This window comes from Cavia porcellus, unplaced genomic scaffold (genome assembly GCF_034190915.1).
Source record: "Cavia porcellus strain 051 isolate PalLab524CR breed Dunkin Hartley unplaced genomic scaffold, mCavPor4.1 scaffold_6, whole genome shotgun sequence".
NCBI classification, from domain to species: Eukaryota; Metazoa; Chordata; class Mammalia; order Rodentia; family Caviidae; genus Cavia; species Cavia porcellus.
Window position 1 is genome coordinate 6,917,816 of NW_026947489.1, and position 14,869 is coordinate 6,932,684.

The window sequence follows — 14,869 nt, forward strand, 5'->3', positions numbered from 1 at the left end:
CTTAGCCGGCGGATATGGCAGACCAAGGGGAAGGGGCTGAAGAGTCCATCTCTAAGATTGTGATGTTTCCCACACGTGTCTCTCTGGCCACTGAGTGCTTGTCTGATGCCAAACTGACTTCCTCCTGAGCGAAGGATCCGAGCAAGGAGCACACCACAGAATCCAGAATTGACCCAGGTCTGCTGCCACCTTTGACATTTTGAGTTGTTTTATTTATCTTTATTATTTATGAAAAACAGCTCTCCATATCTCCAGGGTGTCCACCCATGAGTTCAAGCACATTGGATAGAAAATTCTCATTAAAAAGATCTCATAAAAAAGATCACATCTACACTGAACACGTCCTAAACATATCCTTGTCACTGTCCCCTAAATGGACAGTACAAATAACAAGTATTTGTCACCCTTTTCATCCTATTAAGTATTATAAGTAATCTAGAGATGGTGTAACATATATGGGAGGATCATAAACTTTCTATGAAAACATCAGAAAGGAAAGAAAGTAAATACCACGCATCTCACATTAGGGACTTGAGAATTCATAGATCTTGGTGTTTGAAGGGGACCCCGGAATCAATCATATCAAACCTCAGTGACACTGAGGGATGACTGCTCGGCATATTTTTGTGTACTGTCGTCCGCACCAACTCATCACAAAATCCCTTCAGTAAGGAACCAGTTGCATATATTCATCCTGTATTAGTCGGTATTTCCATTGCTGGACAAAATACTCAATACTGCAGAGTCTGACTTGGCTCCTGGTTGCACACGATTCAGTCCATGGGCTGCTGGATCCAACATAGAAACACTGCATAAGAGCATGGTGGAACAATGCTCACTTCACAGCAGCCAGGAAGCACAGTGGGGGGACAGCATCAACAGAGACATAACTCTAGAGCCAAGGGAGCCACCTAGACACGCCGAAGTATGCTTCATTAATGCCCTGGGCACCGCTTGAGCGTATCGAATTGGCAGCCCAGCTCACGGGTCACAAGCATATTCTCCATGCACTACAGCTTTCTGGTCACAAATACAGAAGCACTACAATGGTCCCAGTCCGTCACTTCTCCTTCTTCTGTTTCTCCCTCTCCTTCCTCATCTCCTTTTTTATTTTCTTCTCAAAGCCTTTTACTATGTAGTTTACGCTCGTCTTGAACTCACTATGTAGCACAGTGATGGCCTCAATCTTGTGGTGATTCTCCTGCCTCAACCTCCCAGGTGCTGGGATGACAGGAATGCACCACCACGCCCAGCAGAACAATGGTTAGTTTTGTTTAATGAATTCATTGTACACGTGAATATACTATTATTCATACTTTTTTTTTGTTTTTGTTTTTGAGTCAAGGTCTCACGATGCAGTTCAGGCTGGCCTTGAACTCACTTTGTAGCCCAGGCTGGCTTCCAACTTGCAGCGACCCTCCTGCCTCAGCCTTCTGAGTGCTGGGATTACAAATGTGTGCCACCATACCCGGCTCCCTGTTCATATTTTTAAGAATTGTTTCTCAGCTAGAGACAATAAGATAGACAGTGAAGATCTTCAGTGGACTTGCTTTGAAATCCGTGTTTCTTAAAATTGTTTCCTTATGATCTGTTTTGCTCTGTTTAATCTTACCCCTTTTAAATAAAAAAAAAAATTGTTTTTCAGGCCTTACAGGAAAAGTTTTTAGATGCATATAATAATTTTATAGGATATATTTTATACAGTTTAAAAGTATATTTGCTTAGAACATTTAACATATAGTGCTTCCAGAGAAATGACAAAAGAAATTTCATAGAAAATAGCATTTATTAAATGCTTCATCATTTATTCAAACATTTGAAAAGTCTTTCACAGGAAAATGATTTTTAAGTATGTGTTTATAATTCTTGTGAAGTCTAACAAGCTTATGATTCTTGTGAAAAGATTAGAATTTTGACTTAAAGGAACATCTGGAATGTTCTGACATTTAAGCAGTGCCATGGCTTGGGTGCATTTGTCCCCCAAGGGTTCAGGGCCTGGGAGTGTGGTCCCCAGCATGGTGTTGTTAGGATGGCCTAGTGGAAGAAGATGGCTCCGTCCCTGGGGCGCTGCCCTGGGAGGTGAACTCTGGGCTCCCTGAGTGGGAACAAGTTGTTGTGAAAAGAGCAAGAATGGTCTCCTCCTACTCCCCGGCTTCCGGCCTCACGGTGCAATCTCCCTTCTCTGTGTGGCCCTGCCACGTTGTGATGTAGCCCAGAGGCGCACACCAGAGTGTGAACAGATGGGGCTGCCTGATCTCAGACTGTCAGCCTCTGAATCTGTGAGCAGAATCGGGCTCTGCTCTTTTTAAAGGACCCAGCCTCAGCTATTTTGTCACAGAAACCAGAAACAAACTAGCAGAGGTGGAAATACTACAGGATTTACAGTGAGCGGCCTGCTGTACAAACTCCCAGCTTCAAGCTTAGATGGCAGCAAGTTGTTAGGGATTTCTCCTGCTGAAACCTAAGCAGGACCACATTTCTTTTTTTACTTTAAAGACAAAAAGATAACAAAATTTCAAAACATGATAATTAGAGGGTAATGATGGTTAATACACTGAAATTGTTATCTTTAAATCAGTTACTCAGAGTATAAGACATCTGCACTTCATTGTCCAAACAATATTAGCACAAACCTTTCTTTTCAATGAACTAAGAGTAATTAGTAGTGTACCTATTTTAACTATTTTTTTTCATTTTTTAAAATTTTGAAAGTAGTAAAATACAACATAACAAGACAGAATAAAGCCAACTAAGATCGTACAGTGAAATTGGTACAGAACTTCACAGCAGGTTACTGGGATAATAGTAATAGGTATCACAGTATATTTCATTATCTTTACAATAGTTGTTCTTTCAATCATGTATATCAAAATAAAATGAAATACAGAACATTATAGAATTTATCAATACAGAATATTGAATAGAGCAGTACCATTAATCAGAATAAAGCAAAACAGTTATAAAAAAATTTGCCTTCAAAGAGATAGTAGAAGGAAATCCCCCTTATTTGCTATGGTCAACCTCCCAAAAGATGTTCAGATTTCTGGTTCCCATTTGCTAACCAGTGGGGGGACAGGGAAGGAGGGAAGGGTAAGTGGGATGTTTGACTCTAGGCCGTGAACCAATAGGTTTACTGTTGCTTAGCAGGGAGGCAGGCTGGTTGCTTGGTTTCCCAGCGTCCTAAGTTCCAACATGGCGCGGTTCTCAGGAGACACTGGTGGTTCTCCCCCTGGAAAGGCTGTAGTCTGCTACACCGTCACCGCTTACCAGGGAGGTGAGCTGCTTGCTTGGTTTTCCAGGGTCCTAAGTTCCAACATATTTTAACTATTATAACACATATATTATTTCTTTCAATTTCTCACACTAGGGAGACAATAGAATATTTACACATGCAAGTTTGATTTATTTCACTTACGAGTATTTGACCACATTTCTGTGTCACTCTATGTATCTAAAGCTGTAAATATCATAAAGACATGCAATAGCCTTGTACATGATTTCATTTGTCCCCTTATGAAAGAAATGTATTTGCTTATTTTATTACTAAAAATATTGAGCAGTTATTCTATGCCAGCAGGTGTGCAAGGTCCTGGGAATGAAACACCGTATGGTCACTGTCGTGCAGGAGCTCACAGTGTCCTGCATAACACAATAGAGTTTAAAAAGTCCCCGAACACAGCTGCTCTGTGCACACTCACTTCTGAGCCATTCTAGTCATTGCAAGTGAGTCACCCAAGAGCTCACACTCAAGGGGAGACTGGACAGGAGCAGAAGCAAAGAACTTGTAGACCTGTTTTTAAACCACCACAGTGCGTGCAGGAAACCCAGCACAGTGCCGCCCGACAGCTGAGGGTCCTGATCTGTCACTAACATTGACCGGGGGCTCAGGCTCTCTAGTGTGCTTTCGAGATGTAATAGTGTACCTTTCCATGGGGCCGGCTGCTCTGGAAGGGAGGCAGACAGCAACAGAGGCAGCTCACGGTTTGGAATTAAATCTTTGTCTCAGCGCTTGACATCTCCAGGCTTAGCTTCATCGTCTGTGTCATTATCTAGTCCTTGTTTTGTGGCACAATAAACCGTGGCATGTGCATGTAGACAGCTGATCTTTCAGACTCCAAATGAAGTGAGTCCAGAGGCACCGATTTGCTAGAGAAGCCAAGGCCTTTGTGCAGTGATTCGGCCGTCTGGGGAGGAAGCTGGAAGAAGAGACTTCCCTCCATAACTTGCAAGTTTTTATGACCTCACCGAAGTCTGCCTCTCCTGTGCTCTCTTCCTTAGCTGAGCTGCCTTTTGAAGTGTGACCAATAATTTGTGGGAATTATCCAGCTACTCCTGGGGTTAAAGCCATCACCTCAGCCTGAAGCCACAAACAACTTCACTGTGACCTCCTACTGCTTGGTGTTAGGTACAACCTGACGACAGAGTCTCCTCATGAAGCTGGAGCAGGATGGAAGGTTCTGGGCCTCTTGTCTACCTGTGCAGGTGGTGAGTGGGACATATAAGACCTCCCACTGAAGGTAGAAATGCAAAGCTTGAAGGCTGACCATCGCACCGGGTTCTGCCAAGACCAGTTGAGGGCCCTGGGCTTATAGAGCTCGGTCAGAGGCAGGCCGGAGAGAGGGGAGAGCTCACTGTCTCTGGAACAAGGTCTAAAATGGAGCCGAGCTCAGAGCTCACAACACAGACTTGGTGGGGGACAGGAGAGGATGTGGCCACTTAAATCAGACCTCCTGTAGGAGCGCAAAGACCCCACACCCAATCAGAGTCCTCTCCAGCAGCTAGGGGTTCTGCATGGACACTGCTTGCCCTAACTTCTTGGGCAAGACTAAGTGGGTCACCGGTGGCTGGGGGCTGTGAATGCTTTCTCACATCTGGAGATCTCCAATCCCCAGTACGAACCAAGAAAATGGAGAGATTGACCCTGGGCTGCCAGGATCAGGGGTGGGATTTCAGATGTTGGGTGGCTATATCAGCTATTAATTGCTGTGTAACAAACCACCCCCAAAACAATGGCACAAAATAATTCTGCTGTTTTGATGATCACTCTGGGGGTTGATTTAGCTCAGTGGGTTGTTGTTTGGGGGCCCTCAGGCAATTGCAGTCAGGTGGTGACTGTGACTATGTCACCTCAAAACCACCCTTGTTTATGTGTAGCTCATGCACACAGTAAGCTCAGACAGTGGGGCCAGAACAGCTGGGGCTCCTTACCTCTCTCTCTCCCTCTTCCTTCCTTCCTTCTTTCCTTCCTTCCTTCCTGCTTACTTTCTCAGGGTCCCCCTACAGTGGTGAGCAATCACCTCACATGACGCTTTAAGGCTCTTCAGTGTGAGTCCTAGGACAGACAGCAGAAACTGCAAGACAGTGATTTGATCAAACACCGTGCTCCCCTCTCTCTTTACAGAAACGACCCATTCACAAGGGCATTTCATTCTGCATTGCTATTGGTAGGGAAAAAACCTCCCCTTTCTATAAACCCAGACCCATGGCAGAAATGCTGCAGGAGCCGTAGATTCCATCTAGGAGGTGGGGGAGAAGCAAGGCCAATGTGCAGAAGATTTGGGGCTGTGAATTTGGAACTGCGATGGAGACAGAGGCCTTATGGGGGAGAACAGTAAGGACTTAAGAGGAACGGGGTTTACTAAACAATTTTGTTGCTGATTAGAAAACATTCCCTCATCTTATATGATTTTTTTTTTTAAAAGCAAGAGTAAAAACCTAGAATGCGATTATTAACAGCCGAATGCTGGTGTTACCCCCAAATTCATCTGTTGACACCCTAACCACCAGCGTGGCTGCATTTGGAGATAGGAGCTCTGGGAGGTGATTAAGGTCAGCTGAGGTCCCGGGGCAGCATCTCTAGTCCGAGAGGCTGAAGCCTTACAAGAAGAGGAAGCCAGGAGACTAGCATGCTCTCTCTCCCCTGCCCCTCCCCATGCCCAGAGCAAAGGCCAAGTGAGGACACACGGAGAGGCAGCCACCGCAAGTCGCAGTGAGAAGCCTCCCTAGAAACCAACCGCTGACACCTTGAGCTTAGATTTCCAGCCTCCAAGACTCGAGAATGACTTCCTGCCACTCGAGCCGCTCCGCCTTGCTTACCCTTTGCTGTGGGGGTCCCCGCTGACTCGGGCGATGGTCAGCTGCACGTCATGCTTTTCCAGGAGAGTTTCCTCCTGCTGCGTTGGGGGCTCGAGGCTGTGGGGTGAGACGCAGGCCATGCAGGAATGCTGAGGCGACAGCTCCGGGGCTCCCAGGCTGCCGCAGTGCAGGGCTGCACGCAGGGCTGTGAGTGGTGGTGACCGGCAGGCACCGCTGGCTGCGGGACAAAGACCTGTCACTGTCACATCAGACGCCAAGGCTCAGCAGTGAGCCCAGCCACGGAGAGCTCAGACTCCAGGGCCCGCTGCCTGCACCTCAGTCCTGCCTTCAGCTCTCACAAATCCAGGGCCCAGGAGTCACTTCCGGTGCTCTGAGCCTCGGTCCCCTCGCCGTGGTGGCAGCATGGCTCCCCAGATGTGTTGCACTGAGGATCGAATAAGCTAGGCTGTGTGCAGCACTGGGCACAGCAATGGCCGAAGATAACCCAGGAGGGCAGTGCTGTGTTGTCACAGGAGTGCGAGGGTCACCGCTGGGTGACGCAGCCCTTTGGGATGGGTACAAGGAGGAGAAAGGACAGGTTTCCCTCTTCCTCTTCTATTTTAAAAATACTCTTGTCTGTGTACACCATAGTAGAGGGCACCAGCTCAAATGCTCTCAGGGGTGTGTGATGGGGCCAGCTGGGGCCAGCTGCGGGGGCTTCACCTGGAGCTGAGCCCATGTCTTCTCCTCCCAGGTCACCAATGGAAACAGTGAACTTTCTAGTTTTTCTAGACAAGCTAGCAAGTCAGTTTTCTGTAAGATAAAACTTTCAAATTTTTAACTAACTTAAAAATTGTAGGGGCTACATAAAGGGTCCAGGGAGGTCCAGGGTGCCAGCCTGCCCCTGTTAGCCTCAGCATGTCAACCCGGAATGACCCGGAACAGGTAAAATGTTCCAGAAGTTTCTGTTGGGTCCACCTCCTGAGCACGCCCAGCTGAGACCAGGGTAAAGCTGAAGTGTTGCAGGGGGATGGGAGAGGCCTTCCGGGAAGAAGAGCACGGGCAGGGCTCTGGGTGGCAAACACCTTCGTCCCTTCTTGCTGGCACCCAGTAAGGCACTTAATATAGCAGTCGCTCTCTCTTGCACCTTCCAGAAAGTTCCTGAGCTAAGTCACAGCGGGTAGGTCCTCCTCCCGGGAAGTGGTGTTCTTTATTAGGAGCAAAGAGCTGCAATGTGCAAGTATAAAACTGTCTTAGTCTGGAGTGCAGCCTGGGGGTGTGTGTGCCATGAATTTGTGCATTGTCCCTACCGTGGTGCTGGTGATAAGAGGACACATCTGCCCTGTGCCAACCTGCTATCCACTCTGGCCACATTGTACATTCACAGGCCCCAAAGGCCCCAGCAGCGCCTATGCCAACCACGTGCTACACCTCGGAGACAGAGCCCCGAGCACAGCCTAGCCCTGCAGTCCTGGCCCTGAGTCACCCGCATCTGTGTGCACACGGGGCAGACATGGAAACTTTACAGGGGCGGGACAGCCTTCCTCCTCCTCCACATCCCCAATGGTGTGGAAGGCTAGGCCATGCCCTTTGCCCGGTGTGCCTGCTCCTCCCGCCACTTCTCTGTGGCTGCTGCCTTAGCAGCCAAGCAGCCAAGCAGATGTTTGTCACCTGTGATGGATCAAGTGGCTGTCTGTCCACCCATCTTCCCTCCATCACCGGTGGAGTCCCCATCAGTCCCTTTGGGTGTAGCAAGGACCGCTGGGCACAGACCAGGGATTCCACTGAGGAGCCTCACTGTGGCTGAGGCTGTGTCAGGATCCAAGGGACCTGGAACAGCTCAGCGTCACCAACAACAGAAGGGGTTGTTGGATTATTAAACACAGGAATGAGTTTATAATTTTTATCTGTCACCCACAAAGTGTTGGATGCAGTAGACATTGTGTGGAGTCCTAATTTAGGGTGGTTTGATTTACATGCTTTGTATTCTACTGATATCAACCACAGCTCCTGGTCAGAGACCAAGGACGGAACAGGCTCTTCAGCATGCTGCCTTGCTGAGCCGAGAGCTTCTGCAGCTTAGGCTGCTCAATGCTTTTTAATATTAAATTTATTTTTACATGATACACAAAAACTACGTACCCATGGGGTAGCACATAATGTTTCGTTTTGTTTTGTTTGGCGACAGGGTCTTGCTATGCAGTTTGAGTTTGTCTTGAGCTCACTTTGTAGCCCAGGTTGGTCTCAAACTCACAACGATCCTCTTGCCTCAGCCTCCCGAGTGCTGGGATTACAGGAGTGCGCCACCACTCGGGGCAGCACATATTATTTCAATGCACATACACATGTTTAAATCAGGTTAAACAGGTCACCCTAAAACATTACTACTTCACAGTAAAAACCTGCAAGTTTCTTTCTTCCAGCACTTGAAAGTTTACAGTACATAAGGCTGATGTGTGGTCACCCTTCCATACAACAGTGCCCCAGAACTTCTCGTTCCTAACTGGAACTTAGTACGATGCATTCTGAACTTGTGATACTTTTTACTTATGGTGGGTTTGGGGGCACATAAGCCCCTCATAAGTTGAGCAGACTCTGTATTTTCCTTCTCAGCGTGGTAATGAGGGAAACTTGGAAGAGTTCAAGGACTCACGTTTTCATTTTCAAGCTCCCGATCACCAGGAGCAGCCCTGAGCCTCCCCAGAGGACAGAACCCTCAGCTGTGCAATGAGTGACAACACTGATGCTGTCCAGCACTCCTCTGAGACCCAGGTCAGCAGTACCATGCTGTGGACACTTCCCCAGTTAAGTGGCAAAGCTGTGGTTGGTGGCATCTTAAAGACCTAGAAGTACAGATATTCCTTCACCAAAGTGCAGGGGACACAGCCCCCAATGAGCAGGGGCTCCTGGAGGCCACGTGAGATGAGATGAGATGAGAGGGACACAAAAGGCAAGTGACCACAGAGCCTCTGTATCATTCCTGACCTGCAGGTCTATATAGACCCCTGGTCTATAACACATGGTGTGATGGGTCCCAGCATGTCATACAAAACTGCCCCTCCTGATATGCAGCTGGATCCACTTCAAAAGTGAGGGAAGTGACACAGACATTCAGCAGTGCTGGCAGACCAGGCCCAAGTTCCCTGTCTCACGCTATAGTCATCCAGTCCCAGGAGGAGGAGGCAATCCGGAGACAGCTGCCTCCTTCCCTAGCTGACCTACTTCTGGTCTAAGAGTCACATTCCTGGATGGCTACCTCCTTCTCAAAGCAAATCCCCCAGGAAGAGCAGATGCGTTGAGAGCCCTCTCTCATCCCACTTAGAGTAAAATCTCGCAGCATTCACCCTGGTTGCTAAGCAACGAGGTCACATGGGAGAGAAGGATGCTGTCCAAGCAGGAATTTGCCTCCGTGCGCCCAGTGGCAGGGTGTTGTGGGAATGGATGGGCACAGCCAGAAAGGAAGACACGAGGCACAAACTGCTCACCATGCTCCCTTTACAAGGACTCAGTTGAATTTTACTCTTGAGAGGAAAAAAGGTACAACTTCACAGTTCATAGGGGGAAGCCTGACCCCCAATACCTCTGAAATGAAGTATTTGGAGAGGGGGGCTTTCTTTGCTCTTTGAGACAGGGCCTCACTGTGTAGCCCAGGCTGGCCTTGAACTCACAGCAATCCTCCTGCCTCAGCCTCCACAGTGCTGGGATTATAGGTGTGCACCACCTCGCCCGGATGAGATGGAGTTTTTAAAGAGTGACTCCTTTAAACTAAGATTACAGGGTCATATAGTGATCTAGTCAACTGGACTCGGGAGAAGAGGAGGTGCTATGCATGTGGATCTCAGATGTCCCCCAATGACTCCTGTCTTGAAGCTTTGTGTGCTGGGGAAGCAATTGGACCACGAAGAGGTGGGAATAGTTAGAGGGTTTCTAGATATGGGTGATGTCCTTTAAGGGGATCCTGGGACTGCTCTTCCCCAATGGAAGAGGCTACCTTGTGCTCTGCCATGCGGAGCTACCTCACCATAGGATCAAACAACAGAGCCAGCTAACCATGTACCAGACCCTTCCAAACCACAAAGGCTTTTCCTCTTTGTGTATTGATTATCTGAGATACACCTTACAACAGAAAGCTAAATAGCACAGAATGGTCAGGCACATAAAGACACACCCGCAGGTACACACGCACAGAGGAAAGATTGTGGACAGCAAGAAGGTGGCTGTCTGCAAGAGAGGCCACAGAGGAACTAAGCCAGTGAATCCTTTGATCTCAGATTTTCAATCCCCGTAATTATTAAAAAAATCTTCTGTTAAGTCACCTGCTGTGTAGCATTTTGTTATGGAAGGCATAGCAAACTAATTCCTATATAACGAAATCTGTCTCCTAGGTAAATGGGCAGTGTAAATCACTGGGTTGCCATGGCTGCTGGGGATGCCAGGGAACTCAGAGCCCAGCGGTTAGCTCTAGGGACCACATTGCCTGGTGAAAGTCCATACATTTTGGGTATGCACTACCTGCCCAGTAGGAGCAGCTGAGGTCCATCCAGGAGCAAGGGGTCATGAGGAGCCTCCCGTGCAATTAGATCATCTCCTCAGAAAACTGCCCCTGCCATAGGTCATCCCTCTTTTGGCCACTTTGCCCAATCCACATGCTTCATTTTATTGAGCAGCAGAGAAATATCAACTGACCCAGCATAGACATCCAGTGCCAGCCTCCCGGTTCCACATGAAGTTCCTAATTGACTTCATATATGACTAAGAACAGAAATGGAAGCAGGAAACCCCACACTGAAGCATTCCTGGGCCCCTATGGGAGGAATTCGCTAGGGCTGGTGGAGCTGCTGTGTGTTCCAACCCACTAGTCCAGCCAAGGGCAGGGCCAGCCCCGAGCTCACACTGAGCAATAAGCCCCCCACCCACCCATGTGGGGTGATTCGGGGATATCAAGAGGGGTTTGCATCTTTCTCCATCCTTGTCTCTAGATTTCCATGGTCCAACAGGCTTCACGCTCCCACTGAAGAGGAAATGTCTCTAGGCACTCCTGCAAGGGGCCCCGACAGCCCCGAGGGACGGCTGGAATCTGCACACAAGCAGGGCATCCAGGGCTGTGGAGATTATTGAGTAGCAGCACCCTAACTGTCCTGGTTCAGCAATGGTGGCCTTGAACGTGGCTCCTGCTCCAAAGCCTTGTTGGTTTCTGGCTGTTTCTAAGCTTGCTTCTGCCTTTTGGCCCCCTGATGCTCTTCAACCAAAGGCCCGTTCTGCGGAGTCAGCCCAGTTGGTTTAAGCTACCGGCCCCAGGCTCTGGTTACTGCTCCGTGCTCAGGACAGGAGGTGGGCACCTGAGGGCCTAGAGACCTTGCTGTACCCAAGGTCAGTGAAGTCCAAGCAATGGAGCAAGGTGCTGTGTTCCAACAAGCAGGAGCCAAACCCTTGGGAGATCCAGAGGGCTGCAGGGGGACCTGGGGATTAGGTCCTCTAGTCCTAAGATCCCATCCCATTGTCAGGCTAGACCCTGCTTTTGGCTTGGCTTATTCAGGAAACAGAGGGATTCCATACAAAAGCAGCTTTACAGCCTGGCCAGAGCAGGTTGCAGAAAACGCATGGAAGGCAGCCCTGTGGCTGCTGGGCCAAGGGTGACAGAAGAGAGATTTGCTGATACGAGGACATTCAACTCTGACCCCGATTCAGCACCCTGCAGAGGGCCCTGGATGATTCCAGTGTGCTTCAGGGTGGTTCTCAGAAGAAGGTAAGTGCGCAGCAATGGAGAAGCTAAGCTAGAACCTCCCAGACAGACTGTGGGGGTAGGATCAAAAGTCTGGGAGAACCGGGTGGCCTAGGAAGGGAGCACCGCACCATGTGACTGTGTCCCTTAGGACACTTGTCTCGGGGATAAGGAGAGCACTGCGACAGGGGCACTGGCCCCGTGCTAACCACACTGCAGAGCTGACAGCAGCAGACGCTGCCACAGAGCAGGAGCCCGGGGAGCAACGGGGTGGTAGGATCCTTTTAATTTAATTTAATTTAATTTAATTTAACTTTTTTTGATGTCAGGAATCAAACTCAGGACCTCACATTTACCAGACAGGCGCTGCACTGCTGAGTCGTATACTGGCCCCAGGATCCTTTTTCAGTATTTATTTTTATTAGGACATTTGCAGTGTGCAATGGTCACGTTCCTGTGGGGAGTTGGTAACACACATAACACATGTTAATTCGATACGTTGCCTTCTCCTCCCCTCCATCCTCTCTTTTCCTCCATCTCTTGGTCCCCTTCTCCTTTGCTCTGTTTCCTGCTATCTATCTTCTATTTGCCTGGGAAATTTAGAAAGACTTTGTCTTAAATTAAAAAATAAAGACGGCTGGGAAGGTAGCTCAGCATCCGCAAGTCCTGCATTCCATCCCCAGTAACTACATAAATACGTAAAGTATAGCTATATATACATATACCATGAACTCTTAACATAAAACTCTGAATTCAGTATTGTTAACTTCCACCTAGAAAGAACTCTACATGAATAAGGCTTGGCAAATACACGCTCTTGCCTAGAACTTTCTCTGTTTTGGTTTCCTTAGCCCTATTAGATATTACCCATACTGATTTACACAATCGGTGGTTGATTTTATCTACCTCACAAGTCATTTCTTTGGGTTGCATTTCTTCCTCTGCCACAAGCCGTCCTCTGGGCCCATGATTCTTTTCTCTGAAACACAAGTTTCAAACTCCCCTGCAGGAAGAGGTATCTGGAAAGGGGTTCTCTTGGTCTTTATTCCAGTTTCTCTCTCTCTCTCTCTCTCTCTCTCTCTCTCTCTCTCTCTCTCTCTCTCATCTTTTTGAAACAGGGTTTCACTGCACAGTTCAGGCTGCCTTGAACTCTCTGAGTAGCCCAAGATGGCCTCGAACTTGCAGCAATCCTCCTCCCTCAGCCCCAAGTGCTGGGACCACCAGTGTGCCCCACCACACCTGGCTCCAGCCTCACACCTGGAAGAGCTTTTCACTGGGTAGAAAGTCCAGCCTTGGCTGCCACTTTCAACCTCTAACAGCTTCAAACCACTTCCCTGTACTCAGTCACTGTTGTTGAGGTGCCCGGCAGGGGCATCCCTAGCTGATGCCCCAGTGCCCCTTACCCCTGCAGTCCCTGGCTGCAGCCTCACCCAGGAGTGTCACCCTGGCTGTGCCAGTGTCCTACTGTCTGACTCCACCCTCAGGGCCCTTGACTCTTCTCCTTCTCCTTCTTTGGTACCGGGGATCAAACTCATGACCTTACGCTTGTCAGGCAGGTACTTACACTGCTGAGCTATACCCCGAGGCCCCTTGACCCTTCTTGACTTTGTCCTTTAAGGCCTAAAGGGCTTCAGTGCCCTTAGGTTCCCAGCCCTTTCAGTGCATGCTTTGCCCAGAGGTCAGTCTGGCAGTTCTCCGCCATCTTGCCAGTTTTGGGGGATGTGAGGAACCATGTTGTTAATGTGTTTCCAGCATGCTGCTTCTCAGCAGGAGGACGGGTCCCAGACAGAAGTCTGGATGACGCACATCACGTTTTATGTTGCCTCCCTCTATCCCTATGTCACAATGCATATTTTGATGTTGCCATTTATGGGAGGTTTTCTGGTTGTTTTTTCTTTCTTCACAGAATCCTTTTTTCCAAAGTTGTGATTACATAGCAGTCAAAAAATATGAAAGAAAAGAAAAAGATCTCTCCTGGTTGAACCAGGGGCAGGGAGCCCAGAACTCTCTGCCTGGTCTGCTCAAGTCTGCCTTGAGCTCCTCACGGAAAGCCATGGGGCCTCAGGACACAGTTTGAAAATTATTAGCACCCATTCACCATGGTGATGTCCTGGGAGATTCTGAAGGCCAGCGAAAAGTATCCATCCCACTCTGCTGGGGGTGGGAGAAGAGCCCGATGGTGGGCTCTGAAGCGTCTTCTGCTTCAGAGAAGAGGTCTTGGTAACACACCTAGCAACATGTAGCAACCACGGACCTGACAGATGACAGTGCAGGTTGCACTTGATTCGAAGTCTGTAGTCCAGGATGCTAGTGGTTTGGGGTCCAGTACACGGCCCTCATTCCAATGGGCTACTCCCCCTTTTTCTAATTTGCTTGAAAGTTCCATACGGTGGCCCATGAGCAGGCTGAAATGCAACGATTGCTCCTCTCCTGTCTTTCTGAGCTGAGTCTCTGTACCCGCTCAACCTCTTTATGACCTCGCAGACCTGGCTGCACTTTTGAGGGCAGGAAAGGGTGCTCTGCATAGAGCACCTCAGTTTTCTAGTCTAGAAGGAACCTCCCCAAGTTAATGTCTCACTTGTGGACTTGAGCTTCAAGTTTAACTCAGCCTCACTGGGCCCAATGGGGTCCAAGGAAAGAATGACCTGTCCTGGGCCCTGGAACTTGTGGGACACTTTTAAGGAATTCTTGGAGCTTTCTTTAGTCCTCCTGGGCTCCTGCCCAACCTGGTGTCTGCCCAGCCCCTGTACCAGCTGGCGTCCAGTCCTAACTTCCCCTCTACCCCAGCCCCCCCATCCTAGGGACAATGCTGCAGACCCAAGCCAGCCATGGAGGGGACATGGCAGCTGCCAGCTGGGCTTCTGGATCCCTCTCAGCCTCTGGGCCCGCGAGGGGCTGGCAGGCACAGTGACAGGAAGACACACATTGTTTGGGGGCGTTGCGGATACAGTACGAATTATTTTTAGTAAATTGTTCTGACTTAGTGAAAAACCTGAAAGATAGTGTTGATAATCGTCCTTATTTTAGTGCCACAGATGGTGCTGCTATAATTAGCCGCTTGTTTCTGGGTGG

At 48.8% G+C, this 14,869-nt stretch overlaps 1 long non-coding RNA gene across 4 annotated transcripts; it reads right to left on the reverse strand.

The window, feature by feature from the left end:
* Positions 1 to 1,767: 1,767 nt before the first annotated feature.
* Positions 1,768 to 6,446, reverse strand: LOC106028871 (uncharacterized). 4 transcript variants are annotated; one of them, XR_010047917.1, is made up of 3 exons: positions 6,097 to 6,446; positions 5,209 to 5,332; positions 1,768 to 4,196 (listed from the first exon to the last, which is right to left on the reverse strand). It is a non-coding gene; the product is annotated as an uncharacterized LOC106028871 (long non-coding RNA). The 4 variants fall into 4 exon arrangements; XR_002792660.2 differs by having other exon boundaries at positions 1,768 to 4,474; XR_010047918.1 differs by having other exon boundaries at positions 5,209 to 5,351.
* Between the last annotated feature and the right edge of the window lie 8,423 nt (positions 6,447 to 14,869).